General features: G+C 34.0%; 2 long non-coding RNA genes across 2 annotated transcripts; both read left to right on the top strand.

Moving 5' to 3' along the window:
* The first annotated feature begins 3,422 nt into the window (after positions 1-3,422).
* LOC147475361 (uncharacterized) lies at positions 3,423-11,355 on the top strand. Its single transcript, XR_015207284.1, has 4 exons — positions 3,423-3,657; positions 9,637-9,708; positions 9,790-9,831; positions 11,300-11,355. It is a non-coding gene; the product is annotated as an uncharacterized LOC147475361 (long non-coding RNA).
* A 2,212-nt stretch (positions 11,356-13,567) lies between these two features.
* On the top strand, positions 13,568-15,035 carry LOC147475360 (uncharacterized). The gene is made up of 3 exons (XR_015209625.1): positions 13,568-13,687; positions 14,629-14,737; positions 14,833-15,035. It is a non-coding gene; the product is annotated as an uncharacterized LOC147475360 (long non-coding RNA).
* Positions 15,036-17,768: the final 2,733 nt, after the last annotated feature.

Below are 17,768 nucleotides of genomic sequence, written 5' to 3'. Positions count from 1 at the left end.
AGATCATTGGATTGTAATTTCTCTGCTGATCGTTTTCATAGATCATTCGCAAAAATCAAACTGTTAATGAATAAGGAATTTTAGTTTTAAGTTATACGAGGTGATAATCAGTAATTTATGGTTTAATTCTTTTAGTTCGAAGTCCAAAGTCCGCAGTACAAAGTCCAAAGTTCATAAACGTCAGATTAGTCAAGTTACCTTACTCATGTGGGTTAGTAGGATAGGTCAAGTAAGGGATCGTTCATACCTTAGGGCTAGGCAAGGTTCACAACTGGATTTACAACTTTAAGTAAGTAGGATTTTAGGTTATTTCTCAAGTTTAGATAAATTAACGGTAATGCAAGTAACGTAAAATAATAATGATTGATTTATATGTAAAATAAATAGGGATAAAAATATAGGAAAAAGGTTAATCATAATCATTCAAAATCAGCTTCAACAGTTAGAGTATCATATCACTACAACTCTAATTCGTCTCGAGTTCATAGACAAACCCGAAACGGCGTCGAGTAATGATCCCTAGTAAGATGCACTCATCTCTGAACTCATCTCACTAGCATAAGGAGTTGAACTAATATTCCATCTTTGGAATATCATTTCAGCTCCTGGTTTGATTACACATCAGCTGGACAAACTAGAGTGCTAACGGCCACCATTGGGTCTTGCGCGAGACTTGAATGGGTCTCTCACGAGACTGTTCTGGAGTATCAACACTCCAAACTTGGCCAGTCTTAATCATTTTGGGACTGGATGCATAATCTACACCTAATTCCTAAGCAGTGATTCTGGAACATTAAAGTGTCAACCTGATCCTCACATGAGAATCATTAACCCTCCCCTTTGGGAGGATTTTAGCTCATGGTCATTGATGGATTGATTGATCTTTCTATTTATAGTTAATAAATAAATAAAGAATAGGAATTTAACTTAAAGAAAAATTGAGTTTTATTAAAGTGAGTATTTACAGTAATTGCTACCAAACTTGGAATGAAATAAGCTACTGAAGGAAATACAAAAACATGTAATGAAAAATGAAAGCAGGAATATCTAAAGTCTAAGGTCTTCCTCTCATATCACCAAATATATAGATCCCCTCCCACGTGAAGCCCCCTATTTATTATGATTTTGTCCTTTCTTTCAAACAAAACTTTTTTTTCATTTGTTTGTCCTTTTCTTGTCAAAAACTTCCAAAACATTTTTTTCATAGAAAACAAAACCTTCATTTAATGTTTTGTTTTGTTTCTCTTAGCAAGGTGTCACCAAGGTGTGCCCCTAACTTCCCACCTGTCCCTAGTGACTTATCATGCCTTGTGGGCCCATAGAGTGGGTCCACGTGCTGTGTGCAGTGGCGGCTCAGATTATGTCATTTTTACAACTTTCTGTCTTTGCGTAGAGCTCGTCGCCCTGGTTGCCCTAGCAGTTCACTTGCCGAAATCAGCGTCCAAGTTTGAAAGTTGTGAGCTTCGGAAGTTTGCTGCTTCTTTACACGTGGACCTATTCTGCACTTGTTTTTTCCCTTTGGAAACTTCAGCTCTAGTCAGGCTTAGTTGGGCTTCACTGGGGCTGACTAGGAAGACTTCAAGTATGCACAGTATTCCCGTACTTTGATGCATGTTTTATCATCATATTCACGCTAACTACGAAAACCTGCAAAAGTACGAAAATATAATTATTTCATGATTATTAAACACATAATTAGCCAAAATGCTATGTCCCTCGGGGTTTAGTATTACATTTTTGGGTGCTTATCACACCACCCCCAAACAGCACTTTGCTTGTCCTTAAGCAAATAAGAGACATTAAAACGATAAGTGACCAAAAAATGTGTTGTCCTAAACTAAGTCTCATTTTGCAGAGTGTGGTTGCACTGATTGTATGCAACAAGGCCTTAAACCACTAGGAATTCCCTAGTGGACGAGTTAAAGTCTCGTGAGAGTTTTCCAAAGAAGACACTCACAAACTTCATTTATACTACAACGACTTCGTAACAAAGGCTTGTTCCTTTAATTAATCTAAGATATCTATACATCTTACTAGCGGTGATCTTTACAATGCATGCAGTGATCTTTATAATAAAATGTGCGAGTAGGGCCGTTTCTGGATCCTTTGGATAAAGTCCTTAAGTAGGTTCTCATAGGTATGTGTCGAAACACAAATTCTCTCATATTTTTCCACTCAAGTTTGTGCTAACTCCAGTGTGCGGTGGGCACACATTTCCTCACATACTCAATGACAGTTAGAGGAGCCGAGGTCAAGAATTCACATCTACTACTTATTATCACACCATCCTACTCTTAATTAAGCTAGAGGTCTTTATTTGGTGTTATGGGGCTTAGGTGGTAGTGTAGAAGAAAATGGAATGGAATAGAAAATTCAAAAATGATAAGTATGGGAGAATAAGGTCTTCGAGGTATTTATACTAGAGAAATCCTTATTTTCTTTCATGCTTCTAACATGAGTTTCCATACTTAGTTTTTTTAAGCTTTTGTATTCCCTTTTGATTTGATTTTGGGGGAAATTCTAACTTTGATTTTTCTTTTGATTTTTGGAAACATATTTCTATTTTTCTCTTTCTTTTCTTCTGAAGTAGGTAACTGATTTTGATTTGTGACAAGTTTTTCTCTTCATTTTTCCGCACTTCATCCTATTTCTCATACTCATCATCTAGACAGGCTTATTTATTTCTGGTTAATAGATGGGTAATGAATTTTTGGTGAAATAGAAATGGTATATGAAAGGTTCAGTGGGGCGACTAGCGGTAAAAAAATTTATAGGTGTGAATTTTTGGCTATATCGGTCCAAAGAAGGCCTAAATTCTCGCCTAGGATTCGGGTAGTGATCAAGTAAGTAGACGTGTGAACTTCTCTATTCGGAAAAACTACTCCTCTGTGTCATTACTCATATATCACACATTTTGAGGCTCTTTGGTTAGATTCTCATAGGATATGGAAATTAAGTTGTCTAACCGTGGGTCCCAGAAACTTACTACTATGTACATTTAATGATAGTCAGTGCATGAATGCTCATGAAAAGATGTAAAAACTATTGCATACGTATTAACTTAAGTTTCTAAGAACAAATCTTAATTCTAATGCTAGGGTAAGATTTCTAAATATTTTTCATCACAGAAAAGAAAACGAGACTTTGTCACTAAATACACTTATTTAGACAGAAAATAAAACTATATACAACTATGAATGCTTAATTTTTGTGAAAGGTTCTCACCACCACTATACCAGAATTTCAGAATTAGGACACACCCCTTGGGACAATATACCCCATCTCTTATTAGGAACGAGATTTACCGTCTTAAACAGTTTGAACCCCATCGTAGTTGTTTTTTAGGTTGACTACAGTTGACTATAGGACATAAGTTTTCGTTCCAAATTAGAGACAAGACAGTTTGTGCTCTTCCAGTTTCGGTGGCCGTCATAGATGATTTTTCAGAGAGAAGGTGTTGTCCTTGTTTTCTTCGCGCTCAATAATTCATTACCCCACCCAATATTTCACTACCCCGCAGCCTAAAATTTCTTTCTTTCACTAACCCTAGTATAAGAAGAAAGTGAGGCTTTCGTGGGAGGGCGGTGGTGGTTTGACATTAAGAGTTTGGAATCTCTCTCAAAATCGGCAAGAGCTGCATCTCTCTCTCAAGTTTTGGTAACCCTCTCTCTCTCATCAAATTTTGTTTGTGTTTGTACCTCCATTTATGAACCCAATTTCCAGTCCAGTTTCTTGTAATTGGCTCAATTCTTTAAATTTTCGGGTTTATTGTGTTTTTAAGTTTCTCAATTCCTTAAAAGCTTGTGTCTTTGTTGTTTACTTTGATGTGATTGTATTGTTAACATGGTTTTACTATCCGACCTAATTAAATTGTCTGGGTTTTGTAAGCATAATAATTGAATGTTAGCCAACCTTTTCTTTTCTTAGATATTGAAACTGATGATACAAGCTTGCGAGCTAATTGTTTTTTTCGGTTTCATAAATATAAAGTTTGAAACTTTGTTGAAGCCACTAGAATTAGTTTTGACTGCATTTGGGTTTGGAGTTCTCTGGTCTCAAAATATATAGCTTCTTGCTGGCATTTTGTTGATGTGATTGGCTAATTATTTCAACAGTATTCTACCGTTTAGAAGATGGTTTGAATATAGTGGTAGGATATGACATTTAGTTTAAAGGTCTTATCTTTAGTAGGATATGGGATGGTTTCATTCAGAGTCTTTTGTTTGTTTCATGATTATTATTTGGATAAATTGTTTGAGGGCCGCAGTATTGGCACCCCCATAAATGGGACTAGCACCCCTTTGACCAATTTAACCAATTCAATGGTACTAGTACCCCTCCATTAAATGCACAAAAAATACTAACGCAAGCAGCTACCATGGGATCGCACAATCCATGGCAAGCAGCTGCCGCGAGATCCCATATCCCATGGAAGGTGGTTGTAGTGGGTCATTTTAAAATTTTTTTTTAATAGCCACCGTAAAAAAAATTAGTTGCCGTGAGATGATTTTGTTTACTAAAAATGGAGTCTTTGCTTGTGTTAATTATCAAAACTGTTCTTCATTAATTTGATCATAAAATTTTCTTATAACTTATGAAAATATTTGCTGCGAGATAGCAAAATTATGGTTCGATTGTATATTTTTTTTGTCATGGTTTTGGTGTTATTCTTGGAGTGTATAAAGAAACTTTAAAGAAGAAAATGAGGTATTCATACATTGTGTGTGTTCAATAAGCAAAATTTGAAGTGAAAAAAAACAAAAAACACAAAAAAAAAATGTCGCAGCAACTGCCTGCCGTGGGATGTGCAATCTCGCGGCAACTGCCTGTCGTGGATTGTGCGATTTCGCGGTAACTGCCTGCTGTGGGATATGAGATCTCGTGGCAACTGTCTGCTGTAGAACTATAGGCATGTGGGGTGTAAAAGGACATATAAGAAATAACCATTATTATTTTACTTTTTGTCAAATGGGTGCTAATCCCATTTATCGGGGTGCCAATACCGCACCCCTTGTGTAAACCTATAAATGTCATTTCTGGTCACCATAAGTTATACTAGTTTTCAAACCCGTCTTACGAACGGGTGCCGTTATATTAAATTATTCTAAAAAATATTAGTAATTATACAAAGCTATAAGATATATACGAAAATTATATTAATCACTAATTTAAATTTCTTGCACAACTCTCAATAAAAAGAAAATACCAAACCTTGATAAAACCTATCGACTTCTTTTAATAATTGAAGTTTGATGAGAATGCTCAATGTGGCGAAAATGATATTGAAACTACTTGAATAGCGAGACACTCTCAATCATAATAAAATAATTATGATAAACATTATTTAAAATGCAAAACTATACTTGTCGAGACATTATATTCCCTCTACAAATAATACAACTATGTTTCGAGGTTGGTTCAATGCATTTGCATCAAGTTTTCGATTTCACATTAATCATTTTTTTATGTCAGTTTAATGTAGTTGTATCAAAATTTATGATTTCCAGGTAATTATTCATTGAGATTAGTTCAAAGCAGTTGCATCCATTTTTCAATGTTTCATTAATTAGTCTTTGAGATTAGTTCATTGTATTTGCATACAGTTTCTGACTTCCCGTTAATAACTCTTTGAGGTTAGTTCAATATATTTGCATCTAATTTTTTATTATTTATGCTTTGAGGTTAGTTCGATGCAATTACATTCGGTTTCTGATATTTCGTTAACTATTCTGTGAGGTTATTTAATTTCAATGCATTTGCATCTAGTTTCTGATTTCCCCACCAATTATTCTATGAGGTTAGTTCAACACAGTTGCATTCGGTTTTTAGTTTTCTGTTAATTATTTTTTTGAGATTAGTTCAATGCATTTGCATCCAGTTTCAAATTTCCCGTTAATTATTATTTGAAGTTTGTTTGATGTATTTGCATATTGTTTCTAATTTCCTGTTAAATATTTTTCAAGGATTTGCATCCAATTTCTAATTTCTCGCTAGTTATTCTCTGACGTTAGTTTAATGCAGTTACATCCAGTTTCTGATTTTTAGTTAATTACTTTTTGAGTCTGGTTTATTGTATTTGCATAAAGTTTCCAATTTCCTGTTAATTACTCTTTGAACTCAATTCAATGTATTTGAATCCAGTTTTTAATTTTTTTTTTTATCCAATGTGTTGTGTAATACCAACTTCAAACAGGATATAAAAATAAATTATGTTTCATTTACTATGTGGGATCATCAAAAATTATCTAGTTCCCGATTTTCCGTTAATTATTCTTTAAATTATACATGACTCACTATGTGGGATCTTTAAATATTATCTACGAACATGTGATGTTATATTAATTATTCTGAAAAATATTTGCAACTATATATGCAGAACTATTATATATGAATATTATATTGATAACTCGTCCAAATTTCTTATAACGTGAAAAGCCCATTATCCATTAAAAAAAAAGAACTCACCCTTGATAAAACCCTTCAACTTCATTTTGTTGTTTAATAATAGAAGTTTGATTAAAATTTTGTGAGATTGCCTAATAAGGCGAAATTCATATTGGAGCTACTTGAATAGCAAGGCGTTCTCAATCATACGAAAAGAGATAAAATAAACACAATTTTAAATGCAAAACTATACTTATCGAGACATTCCCACAACATATAACACAACTATGTTTTGAGGTTAGTTCAATCTATTTGCATCCAGTTTCTGATTTTCAATTCCATTATTTATTTTTTGATGTTAGTTCAATGCAGTTGCATATAGTTTCCGATTTCCCGTTATTTAATTTTTGAGGATAGTTCAATGCATTTACATCAAATTTCCAATTTTCTATTAATTGTTCTTCGACGTCAGTTCAATGCATTTGCATCCAATTTCCGATTTCCCGTTAATTATTCTTTGAGATTATTTTAATGCATTTGCATCCAGTTTTTTATTTCTCGTCTATTATTCGATAAGGTTGCATTGGCATCTAGTTTTCGATTTCCCGTTAATTATTGTTTGAGGTTAGCTCAATGAATTTGCATCCAGTTTTCGATTTTCCATTAATTATTTCTTGATGTTAGTTCAATGCATTTGCATCCAGTTTATTTTTTTAGATTAGTTCAATACAGTTACATCCGGTTTCTGATTTCCCATTAATTATTATTTAAGATTAATTCTATAAATTTGCATCCTATTCCCAATTTATAGTTAATTTTTCTTTGATGTTAGTTCAATACAGTTGCATCCAGTTTTCGATTTCCCATTAATTTAATCATTGCAGGTTAGTTCAATGCATTTCTAACCAGTTTTTTATTTCCTGACAATTATTTTTTTTTATGTTAATTCGATGTATTTGCATCCAAGTTTTGATTTCCTGTTAATTATTCTTTGAGGTTAGTTTAATGTAGTTGTATCCATAGTCCGATTTTCCATTAATTACATTTTAAGATTAGTTTAATGTTTGCATTTGCATCCAATTTCTGATTTTCCGTTAAATATTATTTGAGGTTAGTTCGATGTATTTGCATCCAGTTTTCAGTTTTCCATTAATTGTTCTTTGAGCTTAGTTTCATGTAGTATTATATATATTTTAAAATATTTGTCATTATTGGTTTGCCGTTATTTTTTTATTTTTTTATATACATATGAGCTTGCATTAGAATGAATGCAAAATTTTCTATTATATGTTTTGTGATGTTATTTTTTGTATAATTTAATTTTCCATTGGAAGTTGTTTTGGTTTGGTATATATATATATATAAATTGGAAATTACATTATAGTGTAGAAAAAAAAATTATAAATTCATAAATTTAATTGGAATATGTCGTAATTACTGTGGTTTTTGAAATCCTTAACGATGACTAAATGTCTAAATCCCAAAGTGGATGGTGCATTAAATCTATCCAAGTTTATTTGTTTAGGCCCATATAGACATATAGTGCATACAATACAATTTTATTTGTTGTCCACTTAGTTTTGGGTGTACACTGTTACTTATTTTATGATTAGTTGACTTTTATTTATTTATTTTTTGTCCCAGCCACATGTGAGATTAACAAATGTATAAAGTAAATGTTCAGGCAACTCAATTCATTTTTTCATTCGTTATTTCATTGTCTTTTTCTAGAAAGAAATTTTATTATGTTAAACTTCACCTAAGATTAGTGTGGAAACTATTCTTTGTGGCGTAAGAGTTTTAGAAAAATCATTTTCGGTGGAAACTATTATTTTTAGCAATTTAGTTTTTTTGTCTTCTATTTTTTCGTAATTAGCTATAGTGTTTAGGAAAAGTTGGAGAATCTATGAAACTTTAGATGGGATTGTTTCCTTCTTTATATCATATTTTTTTATAATTAGTAATAGAGTTTAGAAAAAACTGGAGTCTATGTGATTGTCAATTGTCTGATTTTTCTATATTAGTCTCTTACTTTTTCGTAATTAGCCAAAGAGTTTTACAAATATTGGAGACTCTGTGAATGCTCAAAAAATAGAGCCAAGAGGGTAGAGCTATAATATATATCTAAGGATTTACTCGCGACAAATATTCCTACACCGAAGAGTAAAAAACCAAAAACATAAGTGCATTTGCTCTTGTTACTCCTCCGAGCCAAAATAGAGAGTGAGGGTCATTCATTATTGTTTTCATCTCTTAGTTCAGGTAATTCTTCATATTTCAACACTTCTATTTATTTTTCCCATTAGTTCTTCTATTAGTTGAAAAATTAAATTTGTTGTTGTTATATTAACCAATTGCATTTTTTTTCTTCAAAAAGGTTGAATTTTTCCTCAAAGATTACGAATTTAATGTTTAATTTGTTGCTCAAACAAAAATTTCAGCTGTAGTAACGCATACAACTAGTCACCTTTGTTCCTTCTAGGTATTAACCTTTCAACGTCCTCTTTAAGTTAATTTTTAGGGAGTTATATACTTAGATGTAGAGACTTGAGATATTTGGAGCGAGACTTAAGTTGTTCATAATCATAATCAATAATCAATAATGGATGGTAATAATTGGAGACTTGCTCCTCAACTTGAACCAACTATGGTTGAAACTCCTGATTGGCATACTACATTACAGCCTGACTCTCGTTATCGCATTGTTAACAAGATGTATGCTTCTCTGTTGTTTTTAACTGTTTGCTATTCCGATCGCCTTGTTTTGTGAAATTGGAATGGTAGAAATGAGAAACAATGAGTAAAGTTTTGAACTTGTGGAAGAATAGGTGTTGTATGAAGTTAGTTGAAGTATATAAGAAATGGGATTTAGTTAGAATTGAGTTTTATTGCTTGATCGCTATAGCTTAAATGATTGTGGGTGGTTTTTTTTAGCTTATATATAATGATAATGTTTAGTTTATAGGAAGCTTATTTACATTCCGAATTGCGATCGGAATTTAATTAAGTAGTAATCGGGGTTAAGCTTATTCGTGTGAGTTTTGTAGCATATATGGTTTGTGAGAGTATTATCTGAATCCTTAAGGATAAACATATTGTTGAGGATAGTTTGTGCTTGTCTGTTTATATACTTGGAGCTTGCACAAGCTCACTCACACACAATATTGGGTCTTCTGGTAAGTTCATCATTATCATGTATTTTCTCTTTAGAATTTTAACTTCTCTGAAAATACGTGTAATAATTTGATGCAGGTGAACCTTTTAAAGTTTGAGGGATTCATCTCTTTTAAAGTTACTTCGGTCGCAATCAACAACTTGGTTCAGGTATTCGTTTACTCTCTTGTGTCAATTCTTTTTGGTATCAATTCTACAGTTTTGAATTCTTCTTTTTATTTTTCTTATCAGTTCTCTGGATTTCTACGTTTAGCTCGGTCATCCAATTAACAGGTACTTTACATACGACATATTTTGATATTAATTCTTTGATTAGTTAGCAAAGCTATTAGATGCATAAGGAATTCTGAGTGAAACCAATATATTGACTTAACCTCAAATGATTACAATGGTCTCTCTATATGCTAGAGAGTAGAGACTTGATGCGTTAATTACACTATTAATTACTAGACTTGATGAGTTAATTTCATTGTTACTTAGTTTGTTAGAATCATTAACTGAAAGCAGTTAGTATGTTAGAACATTTTAGCTGTAATAACTGATTTCTACTGATACAAAGTTAGAAATGAAGAAGTCCTCATTGGAAGCCCATGTATACTTCAAAATACGACTCTGTTTGTTGTTTGTGACTCGGGAAGTCGGTGATACTTTTTGATTATGTACTTGTATAGTAACTGACTCATATTTATATCTTAAAATTGTATAGTTTAGGCTTTAGGACTTGGATATTTAGCTAGACTTGTGTGTCAGAAGTTAATACATGTGTCGCCATAAGTTAGTTTAGTGCTAAGCTTTTTATTTTTATTATAATTTTATACCTGCATGTGATTCCAGTTTATGTAGTTGTTGGTTTCTTGTTGATGATAATGCGTACTAATTTATTTAATATTCATTTTTATGTATCAAGGCAAGTTTGCCTAGGATAACATATTAGTTGTTCATTCCATAAATATAATACCTAGTAATTAGTATATAGATTAAAACCAATTAGAGGGTGTTACTGAAAAATCCTTATAGAGGAGGGATAATAGAATGATGATGATGATATCGTTTTTGAAGTATTGATTGGGTAGTAGTTTCAGGAGCACACTTGTAGAATCTGCCATCAAATTCTTACTAGGTAATAGTTATCTTTACTTTAGTTCTTCTTTTGTAGAGTAACACCCACTCTGTACTTGGTTTCTTATATTGTTTCAACCCAATTTTGGGTTTGATGACTTGAGACGTTGAAGTCTCCATTGAATAGTTGGAGGCTGGAACTGGCCTGGGGAATGGCCTGCAGCAGCCCAGCATATGGCCTATAGCAGCCTAGGACTTAGTCTATTGTTAAATATGAAGGTTGGGTATATTTTGTACCATTCCAGAATTATCAATTGGAACCATACAAACATTTTGTAGCCTGTGCCATTATCAGTAAGACAGGACTTAGGTTATATTTATCCAGAAGTAGCTTAAGTTCAGGTGGAACCCTGTATTATCATATCTGAAGTTGCAAAGCTACACTTCCATTGGGTTCAATTCTTGCATTGCTTGCTTGTTTGAGTTCATAAGGTGAATGCAACTCCTTATTGTTTTTTCGATTGGAATTGGTATCTGTCGTGAGTGGTTAAAATTAGTAATTTACAATTCATTTCAGTTGTTAAGTTCTTTGTTCGAATACACATGCACACTCCAATTCATCCTTCTTCTTGTATTGGAAATTTGTAATTGTCTTATTCTAGATTGGACATCATTGATGCAGATTTTTTCAACTGGGGGCCAAGCTCCGTTACTGCGATGGTGCATCTTTTACAGGAGATAGTGAAGATAAGGTTTGATTGTTAATTCCAATCAAATGTGCAGTTCTTTGTTTGTTTCATGATTTTTATTTTGATCACAATAAGTTATATTTACCCGCAACAAATATTGTTACACCGTCGAGTAAAAAATCAAAACCATAAGTGCATTTGCTATTGGTACTCCTCTGAGCCAATTTTTTTACTGTAATGCATGGCCTTGCACTTCTCATGCATGCTTTTAGCATATTTTGGCGTGTCTTAGATGTGTTTGGTCATGACTCAAGAATATACTTATAACCATTTTTGAACGTCAAATTTTATTATACATAGGCGTGCCTCATGTCTGTGAGTATGACCCTTGTGTGTAAAAGATTGTTTTGTAATTGATTTATTTCTTCATATTTGGTTATAAAAATTGTTTCTTTTTTCGTATGATTAGGTATTCTGAGTGGTGTTTGTTTACTTTTATGCTATGGATGGATTTGGTTTTGGATTTTCTTGGATTCATGGTAGGGGCAACTTTGTTTCTCTATGGGTAGCAGAATAAGTCTTGGAGTTCTTAAGTTTTTCAAATAATTTGTCATAAAGATGAGATATTTTTTGATTGATTATGTTGAAATGTAGCTTTGTTCGTTAACTATCTTGTTTGTTTGTGTTGAAGTGAAACAACCTTTTGAAATTAGTTTTGGCCAGATGGGCAGTGTCTTGACTGTGTAAAAAATCCAACATGGCACTTGTGTAAAAAAATTTGTTTTGGCATTGGACTTAATAATATTCATCTGACTTAATAGTATTCATCTGGCAGGTGTTCTTATCAAGGGACTGCGTCAAGTAGTTAATGGTCAATGAGCTTAGATTACATGGAAAACTTTCTAAGTGACTACTATACTATTTACTTAAAGGTCATATACTTGTTATAATTATGAATTTATGATATATAATTTAGTTTATCTTGTATTTACTAAGCGTAGTTAAAAGCTATTGAATTGGTTTTCAAAAGTTAATTCACACATAATGGTTGTTAAGATCTAGAGTTTGTGCACTGAACGACATACGGTTGATAAGTTAGACTTCTAGCTTCTATGCGAACTGTTCACTCGAAAGAAACCAACATTTTTTTAGTTCTATGTGAAACTTTCAGGTTATTTTCACTTACTACGCTGCAGAACGAAACTGCAAGGAATATTTGTGCAAGACACGCACTGGTATATGGCTTCTTTAAATAGGTATGCCTTCAAACCTTTCTGTTTGCTTCTAGTAGATCCTTTATGTTGTGTGAAGCGGTTTGGAATTTGTTCTTGTGTTGCTATGCTGCTGATTACGAAAGGGAAAGATTTGATTGTCTTATTTGAGTTCTTTTGGATCCTACATACAAGACACAATAGTTATTTTAGTATGATGGAGTAGTATGTTGATTTTCTAAAAGTTGGACCTCTTCTCTTATTGTCTGCAAAATAGGTTTGCCACTTCATTGACATGATGGAGATGCTGAATCATTATCCCATGCCTCCAAGTAAGACTTTTAACTTTTTTGTATGTATATTATTTGTCAAGCGTCAATTCCTTTGCATGTCGTGATTCAAAACAATACAATACAAAGTGGGGGGAGGTAAAACTACTCTCCACCATTAACCTAGTTAATTGAGTTGTTCCAAGTTTCAAGTAGTTGAGTGTATCTTTCTTTGCTCATAATGTGGTTTCTTGGAGCTGCTCTTTATTGATAAGTCTATTATTTAAGAATGTGGTTTTATAGTTTCCTCTGATGTAGTACTTTGGGACCCTTGGATTGGTTTGTGTTTGTTAACAATCGCTTGAAACCATTCTGTAATTTTGGATTCAGATTTCATATTCATCTCTTGGGCTATGGGTCTATAATGCTAGTTTCAATTTAAGTCAATTACATAATCTAATAAGCTAATGCTAGTTATTAATGAACTATTTCTGATTACTCATGTAATGGGGAGTAGGTCTTCCTTATTTCTGTAATTTCGTTTGTGTTGGTGTCTTAATCTATAGAGAGAAACTCTCTTCCAAAAGATTAGGATCTAATTCATAACCTACAAAGTAGAATGTGGAGAACTGATCTTGTTGTCGTCATATTGCATTGGAGTTTAACATCCAACAGTTATTGGGGTTAGAGTTGGTCCTTTTTTTCACAATCTGAATTAATGTCCTCATAGCTCTTGTTGAAATATCTTGTAACATTGTTTTCATCTACAAGAGTTACTTGATTTAGGTGAGGCAGTTGGGTCTCACAGCCGAGGCCTTTCTAAAGAACTTATTGAATTGCTTCCAGTGTCCAAGTACAAGAGTGGCTCCTTTTTCTCAAGAAAAAGTTCCTAAAATGAAAGGTAAGATTCAAATTAATATGTTACTCTTTATTTAAAAATACTAGCTTGTTTCTTTCAGTTCTGGTTGGAGCATGTTATTAATGTAATGAACATCTTGTTTTCTTTGAACTTGTTTGACTAGTATATGTGACAATTTTCAATTCACCTGACGTAGACAGAAAGAGTTGGGTTTTTCTTTGGGACTGGATGTTCTATGTTGATATGATGGTAAAAAAAATGTTAGACAAATAAAGTGGTTCACATACAAACCTGTAAGCTGAATGGAACAAGTTACCTTGTCCTTATTTTCATGTGATGCATATATTTGTTTTGTCGCTAGGAGTAGATTATCAATTGATGGTTCTTTTCTCTTTTTCATTGTTTGGAGAAAGGAAGCCATGAAGTTTTTTTTAGTGTCAAGAATAAAGACAAGTTTTTGATAGAATATGCTAGCTGCAGTGAACCTGTGATGTAGAGTTGGTGTTTCGGTTATTCAAAGTTCATTGTATTGCATCATGTTTGTTGGTTAGATCTAAACATGTATAGACAAGATTAATTTGCAGAAGTAGATGAACAACAACTTGTGTTTGTAATTTCTATTGTATACAATGAAGAACTTACAATGTGGTAGTATTTATGAACTGAAACTGAAAAGACAGAGTATCCTTTTCCTATTTAACGTCGTGGTTTAATGAAAAATTTGGTGATCTATGTGGCAACTTGGACATTCCTAACACATATATTTCTCTTCTGTTTTTTCTTTTTGTGATTCTTTCGAGTATGCATGTTTACTGTATAGTTGTTTTTAACTGTTAAGTGTAGTTTTTATTTGCTGTTTATGTATGTTGCATTTCCCAGGAAACTTGAAATGTTATTTGCCTTCACCTAACGCTCTTCTGTTCCACTAAGAAAATGAATGTTTCTGCAATTCACAACAAGACTTCTAATATTGTTGCTATCAGGTGTGTGATTTGCCAAATGAAATATAAAAGACGGGAGCGGCAGATTACTCTACCCTGCAAACATGTCTACCACACAGATTGTGGAACAAAATGGCTTAGTATCAACAAGGTCAGCTAATTAGAGTCGTCCTGTTTGATGAATATCTCATACTAAATTACCATGTTGTTTTTTGTTCACCACTAAACATGTATTGTCCTTCTCAGGCCTGTCCAATTTGCTATACTGAGGTGTTTGGCGATAGTTCTACAAAGTAAAACCCAGTGAACAACAAATGGAAGGTCATCTTCAAGTTATTTTAGATGTAGCGGTGATGCTTACTCTCCTTGAGGGTTTTTCTCTTCCTATAGAGAGCTAGATAGACTAGAGCTTTATTAGGAGAATCTTTTTCTTTGTAGATGTGGAATAGTCATCATAGGTTAGTGATAAGCGAATGTAATGGATTACAGGGACAAGAATGTACTGGATTGCTGGGACAAGATCTCTGCTCCACAGATGTGTAGAAAAGTTGCAGTTACATTTTTGTGATCTTTCAATCTCAATGTTATACAACTTTACTAGAATAGCTTTAAACAAATAGCTTCTACCAAAAAAATTAATTATTTAAAAAAAAATTACTTTAAACAAATACGACTGGGAATACTATCGTTACTTGCCTTCCCTAAGACAATACACCACGAAAATGTGTCCTAAACTTAAGACGAAAATTTACGACGGTTCAGTATGTTCTAGTATTGAAAATAGGCAGTTCTAGCAAAAAGGAAATTTGTGACGTTTTTGAATGTCCTATAATTAACGACGGCCTTGAGCGTCGCATGCCTGTCGCATTTTTAATTCGCTTTACCACGCATTTTCCTGTCGTTAATATTAACGACAGGGCTATTCGCGACGAACTCTAGACACCATTTCCCGTCGTAAATCTCAATTTAGGACGACAATTTTCGTCGTTTATGGCCTTTTCTGGTGTAGTGCACCCCCAAACAATCGGACGCTATGTCCTCAAAGTGTCAAGAGGAAGAAAGAATATACTTGGGAGGCTTAAGCAAAAATAAAGTTGATATCTTCAAAACAAAATTATGCTAACACCATATATAGTACACAACACAAAAAGGAAAGGACACTGTTAGGTTATGTATTTTTCACATCAAAAAGTAAAACAACAAATATGTACATCAACTTACACTGCCCTAATTACGAATTAGGGGTATGTCCATTCTCGCTTCATTTCTATCGAAGTGTCATTCCTTTACGTCACGCCAGTTTATCATGGTCTGCCAAACTTCGCCCCGCATTCTCTTTCTAGAAGTGTCCAAATGAGCTATCATGTCTCTGTCTTTAGGGAAGCAACGAACGTACCTCAGGTACCTTGAAGAGCGTTGACGCTAGACCCTAAATCTCAAAGAACGAATTATCCTGTTCGTCGAACACATAGAATCTACACGTACCCAGTCATGAAAAGTGGCCGCAAACTGTGGGAAAAATATCCTCATTAGCCGGCATGCGGTAACTAGCAAAGTGATATAATGCTGTCGAAAAAGACGAGCCCTTTTCATGTTCTCAATGACGAGGTTTGTGATGTCGAAGGAGGCATGTTCCTGAGCGAGAGCATGGAAAGCCTTGCAAGCTGATTTAGAGGTAGTGCAAAAATGGCAATCCCCCATGATGTTCAGAAGGATAAATAACATGACAGTCCCGACATTCATTGTCATACTTGCCAGGGGAATTGTTCTGTCTGGCCATCGTCTAGGTTTGTCACGTTCAATGACTTGGGTGAGCCTATTGCCATAGATGCCGGCGAAATCTTCCCAATAGTAGTGATTAAAGGTGTTTTGTATTGAATGGGGTGATTACAGGAAAGGTCCAAAGCATGGCTCGTAAAAGAGATGTCTGGTGTTACCAATACGGATTGCAAATCCATTCAAAAAGAAACCATGTGTAGTAGGTGTATCCTCCATATGATCATAAAAATAAGCTGCCAAACCTGGAGAGTATGTCTGCTCAGGGTGCAGAATGAAGGAGGTCCTACCAACTTGGGTGATAATGTCTCTGAAAAGATGTCCATATGCAGGAGAATTCAGGAAAGCATGGAAGGATTGTTTAGGGATAACCTGTGGAGGTGCCATTGCAGAAGACGTGTGATGAAAGATACCACCTGTAGAGAAAGATAAACCAAAAATTAGAATACGATGGAAACGACTAAGTAAAAACAAAAGACATTTGTTACAATAGGAAAATTGCACTATACTAAAAACTAAAAAGAAAATGACAAAGAACATAAATTTACAAAATTTAATTTGGGTCATGGATCAATTAACGTCGAGGATCTTTAGGTTAGAGAAATCCATTTATAAGATTCTCGATGAATTCAATCTGTGCAACAGCCCGTTGAAATAGGGCGCTCTGTTACTGATACATCTCGGCTTGGTTCTCCATTATGAGAGTGTGATTTGCCAAGAACTGGTTGTGGTTGTGCAAGAATTGGGCTTGTTCCTCGTCTTGTATTGCCTGAAGGTCATGAAACTCAAGACTACTGGTGATGATGATGTTATGACATGTGTATAATGTCATTAGTCCTTGGTGAATTAAACGAAGGCCTTCAATAGGATTAAATACGTTGTGTATTGCATTTTCAGTGAAGATGTTGACAGTGGAATAAGCCTCGCCGGTTTCTGCACCGGCATGGTTTTTTGCAACGTCGGGAGTCCAAAAACCGTTCATACAAACTGAGTGAATAGTGAGAATGTTAGATGTTCTGAGATAGGTATTAGGAGTAGTAATAGGAAAACCCCAACGCACCATGATAAGTGTTACAATGGTTAGCAAAGGTGCTGACCTTTTACTGGCACGTGCGATCGCATTCCAAAGAAATTAAATTATGCAAAAATCATTGCATTTAGTCTGCAGTACCCAGAGTAGATGGAGGAGGGGTTTTGTTATTTCGGAAGTCTTAGATGTGTCGAGCATATTATGGGCTAGCCATTGGATCACAGATAATTTGTTCTTTTGCAAGGATCGCTGATAAACAATGCGGTTTTTCCGATTGTATTCGCCGTAAAGGATAGTTGCAAACATCAGATGTCTTATATTGTCGAATGGTGAATCTTGCAGGTGTATCCGAGGGTTCATTATGGGAATTTGAAGG

Source organism: Coptis chinensis, chromosome 9 (genome assembly GCF_015680905.1).
Source record: "Coptis chinensis isolate HL-2020 chromosome 9, ASM1568090v1, whole genome shotgun sequence".
Classification (NCBI taxonomy): Eukaryota; Viridiplantae; Streptophyta; class Magnoliopsida; order Ranunculales; family Ranunculaceae; genus Coptis; species Coptis chinensis.
This window is presented reverse-complemented; position numbering and strand designations above follow the sequence as displayed.